This window comes from Monodon monoceros, unplaced genomic scaffold, assembly GCF_005190385.1.
Source record: "Monodon monoceros isolate NGI ecotype Baffin Bay Population unplaced genomic scaffold, NGI_Narwhal_1 Super_Scaffold_15, whole genome shotgun sequence".
Classification (NCBI taxonomy): domain Eukaryota; kingdom Metazoa; phylum Chordata; class Mammalia; order Artiodactyla; family Monodontidae; genus Monodon; species Monodon monoceros.
The window spans coordinates 27,632,758-27,648,684 of record NW_021703771.1 but is presented as its reverse complement, the minus strand read 5'-3'; the positions used below and the strand labels follow the sequence as shown (position 1 = coordinate 27,648,684).

The 15,927-nt window shown below is 36.3% G+C and overlaps 1 pseudogene; it reads right to left on the bottom strand.

The window, feature by feature from the left end:
* Positions 1-7,921: 7,921 nt before the first annotated feature.
* Positions 7,922-8,533, bottom strand: LOC114895876 (annotated as a pseudogene).
* Between the last annotated feature and the right edge of the window lie 7,394 nt (positions 8,534-15,927).

The following is a 15,927-nucleotide window of genomic DNA, read 5'->3' as shown; positions in this document are numbered from 1 at the left end:
TTTATAAAATGACTTCTATCAGAGATTGGAACCTAAAACACCCCTGGTTTTTGCATATTGAGACATTTGCAAAGCAGACCCCTAGACATTTGTCTTTATCTTCTTAATACCCACTCCTGTAGTATACTAGTATATTCTATCAGCCCCTTACTTTCCATTTTCTCCCCACTTTCTGAGAAGGGTTCTCTCTGTGAAGCCACTAAACATGGACTTGTTATCAGACCATCTCAGATATACGCCGTATGATCTGAAGCAAATTATGAAAATTTTCTCAGTGACAGTTCCCTCATCTATTAAAGGGAATAATAGCACCCTATCTCATATGATGGTGGTAGGGGTTAAATTAGATATATAAGTAACAGGCTTAACACAGTGCCTGGCACACTATGGGTGCAGGACATGTTTTCAATAGGCCACTCTCCAAACAAATGTCCTGACCTTGAGGAGCACCTGCTGTTCTTCCTTGTGCTTCTTAGTCTTCAGCAGAAGGTGATGGGGGCCTGGGGTAGGGGAGATAGCACAGATGACAAACCTGGAAAAGGGATGGAGTGAATTTGGGGATTATGAAGATGCCAAGTGTGTAGCACCACAAAGGAGCATCCCAGGAGCTGTGCCATAGGTTTATACATCACTCAAAGATCTACTCCAATTAAACACACGATTCACGGGGCACCCCAAAGTCTAGTATGTGTTTACACTTCTGTATGTTTTGCTTACCCTAGTAAGTTTGGAAGTTACTAGAAATCAGGATTGTAGCATCTTTTTTTTTTTTTTTAGAACAGAGCCATTATTTTTATTTATTTATTTATTTATTTATTTATTGTTGTAAGGCTGTTTTCTTTTTCTTTTAATTTTTATTTTATATTGGAGCATAGTTAATTTACAATGTTGTGTTAGTCTCGGGTGTACAGAAAAGTGATTCAGTTATATGAATACATATATCTATTCTTTTTCAGATTCTTTTCCCATATAGGTTATTACAGAATACTGAGTAGACTTTCCTGTGCTATACGGTAAGTCCTTGTTGATTATCTGTTTTATATATAGTAGTGTGTACATGTTAATCCCAAATACCGAATTTATCCCTCCCTGCCCACCTTTCCCCTTTGGTAACCATAAGTTTGTTTTATTACTCAGCCATAAAAAAGAATGAAATAATGCCATTTACAGCAACACGGATAGACCTAGAGATTATCATACTAAGTGAAGTAAGTCAGACAGAGAAAAACAAATATCATACGATATCACTTATATGTGGAATCTAAAAAATGATACAAATGAACTTATTTACAGAACAGAAACAGATTCACAGGATTCTAGCACCTTAACTTCTTTTATAAGTTGTACCTTCAATATTTAACATAGTACAGGACACAGTTCACTTTCTTATTGGTTAACTAAAGAAGAAATCAGATTCGATTGTGTTGTGTCTCTCAAAACTATGAAGCTATGTATGAAATCTTGTGAGAAGGCAGACAAAGGAAGAGATGATAGAAGAAATGAATTCAATGAAAAACTTAGTATAATTATGGACTTAGAATAATTCTAACATTATAACACTCTTTTTTCACACTTTCAACCTAGTTTGGGGTTGTTCTTTAGATACTGTTATGTCATAATTTTGTTTCAATTAAAACTTCAAGAAATGACTGGACACAGAATGTTTATGAACATGCTGAATAAAAAAGGTAAACAAGTGCATTTTCAATGTCTTGACCACAGGCAAGACAAACATAGAAGTCCATCGTTGTTTAAGGCAAAGTTTATGGCATCTTGTCTGTTATGTTACATGTTCTCACTGGGCAAAGTACTTCCTGGTAATTCAAGTGTGTTACAGTGTTTAACAATTCAGTGTTCTTTTGCAGGTGACTGTGACTTAGAGTGTTTATGAATGATACTTCTTATTGTGTGAAGTTCTTCTATTTTGATATCATCTTTCTTTCATTAATCACAAAGAAGGAAAATGGTGTTTTTATAGTATATCTGGAGCCCAAAACTTCAGTTTTGTTCCAGGTAAGCAGTTCCTTTTATTAAGATTCTTTAACTCACTTTTGGTGACTTCTTATCCCTCAGCAGAGGGCTGGTGTCACACTATTTCCACATCTTCTTAGGCAAAAAGAACACACACAGTTCAGCTCCCATGCTAGTGGGTCACTGGTTTTGGGGAAAAGTCCATTTGTGTTAGGTGAAGTCTGTACACCTTCACAGCCCCGGAGAACTCAAGGAACCACGGTTTGATCTCCTTTCAATAAGCAGTGGAGGAGATGGAGAGCAATAAGACGTATAAAAGTCCAACCGATCTAGTACTTGTACTTACATAGTTTGATAATTATGCATAAATATTTATTAATGAGAGCAAGAAGATAATTATAAAAAAGATTTTAGAAATAAGAAACATTCCACTTAAAATCTTGTTGCCTGTAAATGTAATTTAATATGTAGTCTTGGTGTTTAAATGCATTTTTCCTTCCACTTTATTTAGTCTCTATTTTATTATGCTTTTACTTTATAGTTAATAAGCTATAGTTATTTCTTTAATTAATATAAAACAACTCTACTGAGTATTATCATAAAATATTAGTTAGAACAATTATAATTATATCTAAACTTTACTAAGCACTTTTTTATCTGCCAACCATTACATGTTTTATAGGTTTTTTGTTCATTCATGTATAAAATACATAATACAAAATATTATTGATATTTTGACCATTGAATACAATGATAAAAATGGATGCAAAAATATTGTGCACAGAGTGGAAAAAGAGGTCTTTGAAGAACTAACGATTTGGGAAAGATATAATGGGATAAGAAGTAGTTTTTTTGGTCATTCCAGAAGAAAGGCAATGGCAGCATCCAATAAGGTTAAATACATGCCCTTCCCTGCCAAGGGCCTGGAAAAGTTTGGTAGCATGTATGTGTGACTCCACTGGAGAGTGACTGCCAGCTTCTAGAAAGGTGAAGGTTGCAGTGGGCTGCTTCAATCACAGCTCGAGTAATGAAAATTAGGATAAGATCTATCAAAGAGGGGAAAACATTGTTGCACCAGAGGTAGAGCTAAGATGGTTTGCCAACTGTCTCTGAGACTCTGCACACATATATACTTTGGGTAGAGCTGAGAGTTGCAAAAATCAAGTGCCCACCAAATCTCTCCTTTTCCTAAAGGAATAAATGTCAGTGATTGAAGGTGATGTGAGCTGACTTTGCAGACTAATGTTACCCAGGAATCCTCAATGCTTATATGCACTCTACACATTTAATTTTTAATAAGAATATGTAATCTGTATGTTGATACATTTCTTAATGTTGTATTATCATGAGTGCTTGAAGCATATTCCAGATATTCCCAGGAGTGCTGAAGAAAATAGTATACCTCCAGCAAGATGGCATAAAACCAATTATCAGGGGGGATTCATGAAAAATTAGCCAGGTTAAATTGCTATATATACAATACAAACATATTTTTAGTAGGTCCTTGAATATAATCTACTCCTCAATAACCCAAATGACTGTTCTTTTTTTTAAACAGTTGAAAATAAAGACAAAACAAACTTTCTAGTTCCATTATTTACAGCTTTTAGTTTATATTCTCCTTAAAACTGTCAATTTGATGTCTTCTGAAGATAAATTTATTATCTTTTATAATAAGGCAGTCCTGGAATCAGAAAAATTTGACTTTACCATTTAATTAATCTCAATTGGACTCTGTAATAGACATAGATTATAAAATATTCTAGTCACCTAATAATGGTTTTCTAGCATCTGAAATGATATGGTTGAAATATACAGTAAAATGTGGTACTTTTATGAGAACAACTATAAAATCAGATCTTTTGCAATAAAAATAAGACAAGTAAAGAATATTTTGAGGGGAAATTATCCTACGTCACAATATAAAAGTCAGTTTAGAAAGCTCATAAAGAGATTTCCACTTTTGGAAACTTAGAATAGTTATATTCTTCCCTATTCCTCCCACTAAGTACAGTTAAAATCCTTTGACATAATATATAATGCAAATTTAGGCAGACTCTAGAAAAGATGGAGAGAAGACAGCAGACAGTCTAGGGATATTGTAATTGAGTAATGACATAGTGATGAGTTCTCTGGATTTTCTCTGCTTGATATATGCCAGATTTGGTTCTGGAGAACCAGCAATCCCGAAACACCAACACACAGACAAAAACAGCCCCAAGAAAAGCTCATTCTTTCTAGCCAAAGGTCCAGGAAAAGGGAAGCCTAGCAAGACAGATAAATTTTAGCCAATAACTGCTCTAGCCCAGAAAAACACCAGAGAAAAAACGGTGGCGCCACTCCTATCCTTACTGAAAAGGCTGAGTCTGGAACCTTCCTGTCCATTCTCACCAGAGTATAAGATACCGCTTGCCCCGCTATCACCCTGCCAGTGTGGTGTCAGAGAAGGCCAGGTGGAGAGCCCTCATTTTCTTCCCCCACAAGCCAGTAAGAGGCCCTTTGCACTAGCTAATAATCCTATGTAATTCAGAATCGAGTATACTTTATTGAAAAATTTTTTGGTTGACATGTAATCCAACTGGACATTTTTAAATTGCTAGAAATGGAGTCACTAGCAGTATTTAAGTCTTTCCAAATTTGTGAAATAATTTCTTGTGACACCTTCAAATACTCGAAAATTAGAAGCATAATGCTATAAGCCATCATATCTTTTACAACTCAGGTCTTCCCTTCTGATTACTTGAGGCGCCCATTTGAATGCCTTGCACATAGTATATCTGGATTATGTGCCTGCTGAATTGAGATGGCTTGGTGTTATAGAAACAGCATGGACCTGGGAACAGAAAATTGTGTTCGAGGCCTAGATCTAATAGAATTAGCTGTGTGACCTAAGTAAATCATTTGTTGATCTTATACTTTGATTTCTTTGTACATTAAATTCAGAGATGGAGAAAGAACATACTAACTTATCTCTAAGTCTTCTTGTATTGTCTTGTGACCCAGTAAATACTATTAACCTATTTCCAGACTCTTACAATAATTTCCAGACTGACCTTTACTCTTCAAATTTCACATTGTTAAAAAACAAAATTCAGCTGAGTAAATTTTAAAGACCTTATTGGCCTTATTCAACAATTCATAAATTGGGCAGCACCCATCTAACATATAGAAAGGAGCTCCTAGGCGCTGAACAAAATGAAAGACTGAAAGGCAGAATGGAGCAGGAATAAAAACGTTATACCAGGCAAAAGCGAATGATTATTGTAAGATTACTTCCTTTAGAGGATGGTAGAGTTTTATCAGGTAGATGACCTAACTAGTGCTGATCAGGCAATTCCTGATTGACTGGCTTAAGATTCCTTTTCTGGGAGAGCTGAAATTGTAATTAAGTTAGGTCTTGGTTTGATGACATGGGGCTTAGCATCAGTGACTCCATTTTGGGTCTGTTCTCTTGTTTTTGATGATATCTATTCATTGCTCCAGTTAATCTTCCTGAAAGATTTGCTTGATCATTTCATTTACTGTAATTAAAATCAAAACAAAAACAAACAAAATCTCTCTACTATGCACTAAACAAAACTTAAAACCCAGAATTTCAGTTTGGCTTTACAAAATCCCCATGAACCATCACCTGTCGTCATTCCCTGCAACATCAGGATTCTAGCCTGACCCATCGCTGCCACTCACCAGGCACAGCTAAGCTCTGCTTCTGTGTCTTTGACATATAACATCCCTTCCACCTAGAATGCCTCTCCTTTCCTTTTCCTTTTCCATTTTTCTGCTTACAATAGCTCATACTTATTGAGTGCTCATTTATACTAGCAAACACACTAAAACTTTTACTGCATATTCTCATTTTTAATTCTCACAATGACCCACTCAAATTGGCCCATTTTACTAATAAGAAAACTGAGACACAGAGAGGTTAAATGAGTTTTCCAAGGTCAAGCAGACAATATACTAGCAAAATGGGGAAATGAGAAAAAAGTCTGTATTGTAAGTTAAATGAGTATATAAACTTCAACAGGAGATCAGAGGAAAGGTCATCACGTTGGTTTCTAAGATTATAGTAATAATATCTACCTCAAAAATAATTTAAATTTTACAAAGAACTTTCATATTCTCTGTCCTATTTTATTTTATTTATTTACTTTTTAAAATTCAGTGTCAGCAGAACCTTAGGTTTAGGAGGAAAAAAAACATGTAATGGAATTAAAAGAATACCATTTGAAAACTTAATAATAACTTTCCAAATTGAACATAAAGCTTAAAATAAAATGATTATTTCATATTACTTTTTGGTTGTAATAAAAATATTAAAGCACAGTTTTAAAAGACTGTAAAGAACTTCAATAGAACATTGATTTCCTTAAAGAAGGTATGGAAATCTTGATGTTTAAAAATTTTAAACATAAAATCATAAGTTTAGTTGAATATAATAAAACCCTCCACCTCATCACAATGCCTGCCTAATTGGAGGGTATGTTTGGTGTTATTAAAGTTTATCCCTATATATATATTTTAATTTTGAGCCTTCAACCAGTTGACTAGGGTAGGCTTTCAAAAGATTTGAGAGGCCTTTGTTTGTTGAACAAATACTTTATATTCACCATTGGAAAACAGGTTAAGCCTGCTGTGTCAATTAGCTTAATTGATGGGAACTTCAATTGGTCCTGGGGTGTGTTAATTTCCTGAGGCTAACCTGTTGAGAGAACTACTTAGAGAAACTTTCACAGTTGGGAAAGCTTTCAAATGCACTTGACTTAATCTAAGATCCAGTTACCATACTTTCACACATATTAAATGCCCCAAATCCTCCTTGCTTCAACACCTTTGATATCAAGACCATCTTTGGTTCCTTCCTCCTGCAGTTTTCTTTACCTTCCTCTCACTTAGACAAGAAGGACAAGATTTGTTCTGATCCCTCCAAGGGGTAAAATTAAGACCAGTGGCTTGACAAGTACTATTTAGCGTAAGAACATTCTCAAGGTTGTCTGTATGATAGCATGTGTAGTTTGGGGGTGGGTCATGAATATATATGTGTTTGTGGATAGGTGCATCCACACAGCTGTGTAGCTCTTTTACATATATCATGACACAGCATCCTAGCAAACCTATAAACTATTTATCTCATCCTATAAATGGAATAACAAATCTTATCCAAGGTTGCATAGCAGAGCCAGGATTTAATTCCAATATCAAAAACTGAGATCTTTTCTCTACATCATCTGCAGTCCAGATGATCATTTTGTTAAAAAACAAAAACAAATTAACACTATGAAAACTTCTGATTTAAAATCTGCTTCTGATTTAAAGTACTTGAACTTTTAATAAATAATTTAATTTTACAGATCACATTGGAATCATAAAAGGGAAGTACATTGAGGGTTCTATTTTTCTTGTAGTCACGCTGACTTAAGGATGAAGAATTGGTCAAAAGAAAACACCACTGTAATATCTTACTCATCCTTTTTTGATCAGGATAAAACAGTATTAGAACCAACATGTGCATTAAGGAAAACTGGTTCATAGTGGGTTACCTCTTAAAAACAAACCTAAAATAGGAACTAAACTAAGAGGAATTATATGAGTCAAAATAACTGCGCTTAGAAACCTAGTTTCTTTTAGTTATAAGGACACAATCTAAAAGAAACAGGTATGTTTACTTCGTTTGTAAAATCATACTTATAGTGACCAAATCTAGTCATAAAGATTTAAAGGAGATTTTTTTCTGGATTAGTTAATAAATATACAGTCAGTTTTAAGATATATAATTGAAATAAGAGTATACCGATATAGAAGCAGGCAAAGAGCATTGCTGTGATATACAAGCACGTAGATACATTTTGAATGTTTTCCTTTCTTTTCTCATTATGCAAATTCTGATGTAGCGTTTGAAATCGTATATGTTTTACAAACTGGAAAGGTTGAGTCAATACCTAATTTATCATCATTTTGGTTTTTGTCGCCTTTGCAGTCTCTTGGATATATTTTTTATCGTACTTGTGTCCTGCATATTAGTCTTCTGTTCTTCAGTCCTGGCTGGGGAATTCCCTCATTCTTTGATCACAGATGCAGTGTAAGGCCTTTTCAGTCCGAGATGATCTTTTGGACCAATGGGAGCAGTCCTAGTGGACTCACTGATAGATGTAAGTTGATTTTCTCCTGCTGGACCAGACAAAAGGGCTTGGGTATTTATCAGGGCAAGTTCTTCATCAGCTATTGAATCACCTTCCAAAAGAGAGATGTCATTAAATTTTTTAAGTGGAGTCATCTGAGGAGAATTCAATTCTTTTTTCTTCATAGGTGTTTCATATTTGGTGCCACAACTCCGTGGTGGCTGAAATGCCTTCTGTGCAGCTGAAGAAACAAATGTACAAATGGGACTGACAGGTGGAGGTACAGGCAATCTGCTCAAGAAATCCAAGGCTCTTCTCTTTTTGCAGTTTTTTGGGTCATCAGTCTCTTTCTCTCCTTTGCAACAAGACTTTGAAGTCATTTGGGCTGCTACAGGTGTGGAGACAGACTTCCCTTTGAGCTTACAAAGTGATAACTGTCTCATGAAAGGCAGAGCAGCACATGCTAAAAAATACTCAAGCATTTGTTGGAGAGATAGGAAGGCATTGGGCTAAGATCTTGAACATATCTTAGACCTGACAGCTCAGTCTCTTTCTGAAATGTCTGAAAATTAATGAGATCTGTAAACATTCTTAGGGGCTCTTTCTCTCTCTCTCTCTCTCTCTCTCTCCCTCTCTCCCTCCCTCCCCCCTCCCCTCTCCCCTCTCTCTTGTGGCATAAGGCCCATGTATAAGAAGTGATGAAGACAATAACAAGCAAAAATCTGGCCTCTGTAACCTAATCCTTTTTGGCTTTGCAGCTGATTGCCAGGTTTCCTCCCAGCCACCCTTACCCTCCCTGCCTAAGGCTGTTGATTGGTCTAACACCTTAGCCTCCTTGCTCATCGGCATTCACTTCTACACAACTTTTACATTAATTTCACTTAATGTAAAACCACCTTCTTATTACACTCTGAACATTTTCATCTCTCCAAGCGCCTGAAATTCTATGACTTTCAAATTTCTGTCTTCAATGGGAACCAGTGCCCTTTTGAATATATCTATTTCCCCAGTGGATCCCATTACCTGGATATATAGTTCTTCCAATCTAAAATGTCCAAAATATACACGATAATCTTTATCTTTGCATCTATCTCCTCTTTGATTCTATTAAACCGTAGCCCCAGGGGGCTTTGAATTTACCTTTGTCTCCTACTGTTTTCTAAACTAAAGATCCAATTGGCCACAATTAGGTTAATTTAATGGGACTTTACCACTTATACATCTTTTGCCTCATCGGCCTTTTTCCTTTTGCTCTGAGACCAGGCTCTCTTCCCTTCTGGCCTGATCTACAGTAGTCACCTTCTTCAAGAGTTACTATTATAGAATAGATCTGATAATGTCTCTTCCAAGCTAAATTAATGTAAAATAAATATTATTTATGTGCATTACTTTTCCTTTTTTAAGTTGTAGAAAATATATAACTGTCTTGCCAAAGCCAGTTAATTGCAGAACTGAATATCAATCCTTTCTTAATACAACCTCTTTCTACTACCCCAGGCTAGATCCATCAAAGACTCCTCTTTATATATAGGCTGAAACTCTAATTCCTTTGAAATGGTCCACCTTTAAAATTTCACCTTCTTTTACTCCCACACACTTAACTTATGCTTGTTTTCAAAACTACTTGTCATTTCCCTCAATGAGCAGATCTTCATAAATTCATACATGCTCCATTGATTGTCATTAGAGAGGTCAGGAGTGTCCAATCACTAATAATTAGACATCTCTGGGGGACTTGAATTCTCCATGAGCAAGGTTCAAGGGGCACGCCAGAACTCTGCAACCCCCAACACTCACAACATTGTCACCAGCATTCCTTCTTGAATGATTACATTGTGCTCTTTATTCCTTTTCATGTCATTACTATAGAAACCCTAGTCTCCTACATTAATGTTCATCCCTTGGAAATTTGAATTTTTACATTCTGAAAATTACCTTCTCTGACCTCAACTCCCACTCCTCCCCTGCTGGAGGGAGATTTACATTTAGAGTCTTTTGTCATTAATCTATCACCACGTCTCTCTATTGATTCAACTATCATTCCCTAGGGTCACTAGTCCTCCTTCTTTGATGTCAGGGCTGGGTTCACTGTAGTTCTCTCCAACACTGCTATCAGAACTCTTTGAGATTTCGCTATCCATGAAGATCCTTCCAACATTCAGATCTCTCAGTAAGTTGATCTCTTCCACTCTACCATAGCCACACATTCTCGTTATATCCTGGTGCTCATGACCAATGACTACCTCCCGTCCAAAATCTCAACATCACACCTCCCACTTCCTCTCTTTCTGGCTCATTCCCTCTAGTGCTCCAAATCTAAAAATCCTCCAAAAATAAGAAAATATCTGATTTTATGACTTCTCAGTGTCTGTTAGCTCCTTAAATTCTCACTTCCCTCCTTATTTAGATTAAATTTCCTAGTCAGTTATTACAGTGGTTCTGCTTCCTTTCATATACACTCAACCTCCTTGCCCTCCATGCAGAGGAATATGTCTGGAGAAAAAATACCATCATGCTGACTGGACACTCTTTATAATTATGATCATTAACCTCAAGTGGTTTCTTAATGCTGCCCAGTAAGCATACTTCATTTTGCTATTACTATTCACAATTCCACTCTACAATGGCACTGTTTCATAGCTTTTCTTTTCTCAAACTTCCAAAATCTCCTCTCTCATCATCATTCTCAGCTGATCATGTGCCTGCTATTTCAGAGTCAGCCACATAATTTGCAAGATGAAATACAAAATAAAAATGCAGCGCCTCTTATTTAAAAAGCAGGAAAAAGAGTGACATTAAAAGTACTAAAATATAAAAACTTTTCCTTTCATGGTCTCTCACAATGGCGTGGCATTTTTACTTTGTAGTTAATCTTGTCCCAAGTAAAGAAAAATTTTAAAAGTTTAATTTATTATCATGAATTTTACCATTCATCTTTATATTTTGCAATGCCAGTTTTAAGTGCAAAAATAAGATTATTTAACTTGTATGAAGAATCATCAAAATTACAAAATTTACATTTTGTGGTTTATATATGTATATGTATTTTATTTTTATCAGAATAGAGGAAATGTTGCACAAAACTAACCAAATATTTTCTTTTCCCTTCTTTATTCGTGCACATTCTGTCTAAAGTCTCTACCTCAGCTTACTGCCGAGTGAGGAAAAACTGAAAGAAAAAGAAGTATGGGTTGCCCTGTGTTTCCCTTTGACGTCATCATTTTCAGTGTAAGTAGTCAGCTACTACAGCGAAGTAACTTGAATAAGAAAAGATATAACATAATATAAATATTCCTTAATTTTTTGTGTTTCTTGGATCACTATTGCCTTTTTTCTATGTTGGCAGCAAGTTCTTGTACAAACTGAAAGTGTGGCTTCTTGGGCTGTCAGTGTCCCAGGCTTTCCAAGTTGTAGGCTGGCCTACCTTGTACTTGCTTTGAGTCTTGCTGAATTCCCACGCATAGTGAATCCACTGGAGTTCTGTGTTCACAGGGCGTCATGAATGCTATATGTGAAGGGGGTAACAAAAAAGAGAAGATGCACATATTCTGTGAATCTCCTCTGCTCACCCTCATGTTCCTCTGTCTCATTGGACTTTACGAAAGTTCAGAGATAAATCTTTTAAGAATTTTATAACATCAACAACAGAGATTTAAAATTTGTGGGACCCTTCTGTGCATCGGGTCCTATGCCATCGTGTGGGTTGCATACCCATGAGCCTGGCCCTGTCCTGTTTCATGAGAAATAGAAATAATCAGAAGAGAACTTTCATCATCTCCTGCTACTGCACTCTCACCCCAACTTACCTCTCAACCCATACCCTCAGCTTCCCACCTGTTTGGTGAACCATCCACACTCCTGTTTGAATTCAACCCCTCCACGTCTATGCTGGATCTCTTACATTCCAACTATTCAAAATGTTGCATTTCTCCTTTTTCTCTTGTTCATCTCTCTGCTGGATCATTCTCATCAGCAAACATATTGTTATCTATCCCATATTAAAATTTTCTCTTGACTCCGTCACACAGTCAAGCTACCATGCTATACATCTCCCCATCTTTAAACTAAAAAAATTCCTCAAAGAATTGTTTATTCTTACTGCATCCAGTATCTCTCCTCACATTCCCACTTGAATTCACTCCAATCAGGTACCGCCATCCAAACCACCTGTGATCATTAGTGGCATTGTTTTTCTAATTCCAGTGGTCAGTTTGTAGTCAAATTCTCATTTATTTTATCCATTGCCGCATTCTCTCATTTTTAATACCCTCTTTTTAGTTAGCTTCTGTGATGGTTAGTTTTATGTGTCAGTTTGGCTAGGCTATGGTCCCTAGATATTTGGTCAAACACCAGTTTGGATGTCGGTGTAAAGATATAATTTTAGATGAGATTAACATTTAAACCAATAGACTTGGAGTAAAGCAGATTACCCCCCCATAATGTGAGTGGGCCTCATCCAAATAAAGGCCTTAGAGAAAAAAAGACTAAAGTTCCCCTAAGAAGAGGGAATTCTGCCTCTAGACTGCCTTTGGACTCAAGCGGCTATTCCCTGGGTCTCCAGCCTGCTGTACTACCCTGCAGATTTTGGATTTCCTGCCCTCCACAATTGCGGGAGCAAGTTCATAGATAGATATAGATACAGATATAGATATGGATATAAATATGGATATAGAAATAGATATAGGTATTTCCTATTGGTTCTGTGTCTAGAAACTCTAATAAGCTGCTAAGAATCCAGTCATCCACCCAGTTTTGATCTTACTTCTCAAGCTACGCCGAGTTGCTGTGTTTTTTTTTCCATGTTCCCCCATTTTCCCTGATCTCTAAACTTTGGAGTTCTGAAGGGTTTGTCCTTGGCATTATTGTCTCTGCTATTTACATTCATTCTCTTGGTGATCAAATCCAAATATACATTTTACCATATTTGCTTTATTATTTCCTCTGTGTGTATATTGGGGGAAGGTGTATAATTAATTTTTTGTACTATTTTACAGTAAGTCACACATGTTATTTCCCACTTTCCCAAAATACTTCAGTGTGCATTTCCTAAAATCAAGGATATTCTCTTATATAACCATAATATAATTATCAAAATTATAATTGATATAATACCATTATTTAATGTAATAACTTCATTAAAATGTCATCAAATGTCCCACAAGTGTCCTTTATCACAACAGGGTCACGTATCACATTCACTTGTCAAGTCTTTTGAGTTTCCTTTAATATGGAGCAATTCCTCAGTCCTTCTTTGTCTTTTGTGACATTGATATTTGAAAAGTACAAAGCATTGATTTCATAAAATGTCTCTCAAGTTGGGTTTTGTCTGATGTCTCCACATGATTATACTCAGGTTATGTATTTTTGGCAGAAGCACTGTGAATGACTGCTTTTTGATTTCTAGCCTGAGCTCTTTGCCTTTCAGCAAGTAGCCTCAAAGTCATTTTGTTAAGTGAGAATGAGATCATACTGGAGTAGGGTGGGCACTAATCCAGTATGACGGGTGTCCTTATAAGAAGGGGGATTTTGGACACAGAAACACACATAGGGAGAAGGCCGTGTGAAGATGAAGGCAGTTATCAGGGTGATGCCTCTACAAGCCAAAGATTGCCAGCAACGCACCAGAAGCTAGGACAGAAACATGGAACTGATTCTCACTCATAACTCTCAGAAGGAACCAATCCTGTTGACACATCATTGATCTCCAACTTCTAGAACTGTGAGACAATACATTTTGTTGTTTAAGCCACCCAGTTTGTGGTACTTTATAATAGCAGCCCTAGCACAATAATAAACTACCCATCCATTCTACTCTTAGATATTTACCCAAGAGAAACGGAAGTATATGTCCAAAAAAGAATTACACAGGGATGTTCACCACAGGTTTATTTTTAATTGCCCCAAACCAGAAACAACTTAAATGTTCATCATCAGATTAATAGGTAAATAAAATAAATTTTAGTTTGTTTATATAATGAAATATTATGCAGTAGTTAAAAGAACAAACTACTGATATACACCAAATGAATGAATACATTTTAAAAAACTGCTGGATGAAAGAAGTCAGGAATAAAAAATACATCCTACTATAATGATTCAATTTAAATGAAATTCTAGGAAATGCAAAACTAATTTATATAGTCAGAAATCTCATCAGTGTTTGGGAGGACAGAGATTGACGGATTGACTGGGAAAGGGCACCAAGGGACCTTTTTGTGGTGATGAAACTGTACCTTGATCGCAGTGGTGCTTATATTTGTCAAAACTTATTGAACGCTACACTTAAAAATGGGAACTTTTATTTTGGAAGTTTGATTTTTAAAAATGTATGGTTAGTAAAAAAAAAAGTTAAAAAATACTTAAGATGGAAAGAATACATATAGAAACAATAGTGGTTGCTTATTTTGTTTTAATTCTTAATGTTTTATTGTTCGTTTTCTAAACAGCATGATAAAACCTCTAGCTATATGGTCATTATTTTTTAATGGCCATACTCAGGATTTCTGACACTGTCTCAAAGCTGTCACTGAGAATGTTGTTGGGTGTTATGAAAATAAGCTAGAAAACTGGAAATTAGGTTGGAAATAAACTCAGGTAAAATTGAAAAAAACACACTGTTTGCTCTGGGGATTTGGATTATTGATAAGAAGGGGTTGCTTTTCACTTAGAATTTGTTAACAATGCACAGTGTTTGTTATTTTTATGCAATATTTTGACTTTAAATTTATACTTGAAATGATAAATTTAGGTGTGGCCTCTTATTTTTGAATTTCCACTCCCTTGGCTATAATTTTTTATTTTTAGGAGACATGGTTGTGGTAGAGTATCTCAGAGCAACTTTCTGATCAACAAGGCAATTAACAGCGTTGAAAACTATACAAAACTTAATTAGGTCTATATTCAGGTGCTCTCTGTTAGGACTGTAAGTTAGTATTCTCAAACTTGGCTACACATGCAATCACCTCAAAAATACTTACACCTGAATCTCATACCTATTTCTTTTTAATTGTCCAGGAAATGGAATTTTAAAAATAGTCCCAGTTGATTCACATGTGAAGCCAATGTCCATAAATGCCCTGGGGCACTTCCCGGGGTTGCCATATGACTGATAACCTGTACTAAGTTAGGAGCTCAGGGTTTCAGGACTCTGGTTGACTCTAGTCTTCACCTATGAATCGGTTGGTTTCTGTGGATGAAAGGCACCTTGATGTGTTTTTTGCTATTCAAATTATCGCCTTTACAATACTTTATCTGAAGCTTCTACTTTGAAGTTGTAGAGTTGTGGAAATGGTTGCTTTAGAGATAAAACATCATCAGTAAAATGTTAAAAATGTATATTCCAGTACAGTGAACTTCTAAACTACATTCTTGTTCAGTATAAACCCCTCTGGTTCAGCTTATCATAAAGGATTTAGAAATATCATGGCACAGGCATTCCATAGTAATTTTTCGAAATTTAAATAACAGCTTTTAAAAAAATATATTTTGTTTATTTTTGGCTGCGTTGGGTCTTTGTTGCTGAGTGCGGGCTTTCTCTAGCTGTGGCGAGCGGGGGCTACTCTTCGTTGCGGTGCGTGGGCTTCTCATTGCGGTGGCTTCTCTTGCTGTGGAGCACGGGCTCTAGGTGTGCGGGCTTCAGTAGTTGTGTCACGTGGGCTCAGTAGTTGTGGTTTGCAGGCTCTAGAGCGCAGGCTCAGTAGCTGTGGCTCACGGGCTTAGTTGCTCCGCAGCATGTGGGATCTTCCCGGACCAGGGCTTGAACCCGTGTCCCCTGCGTTGGCAGGCAGATTCTTAACCCCTGCGCTACCAGGGAAGCCCCTAAATAACAGCTTTATAT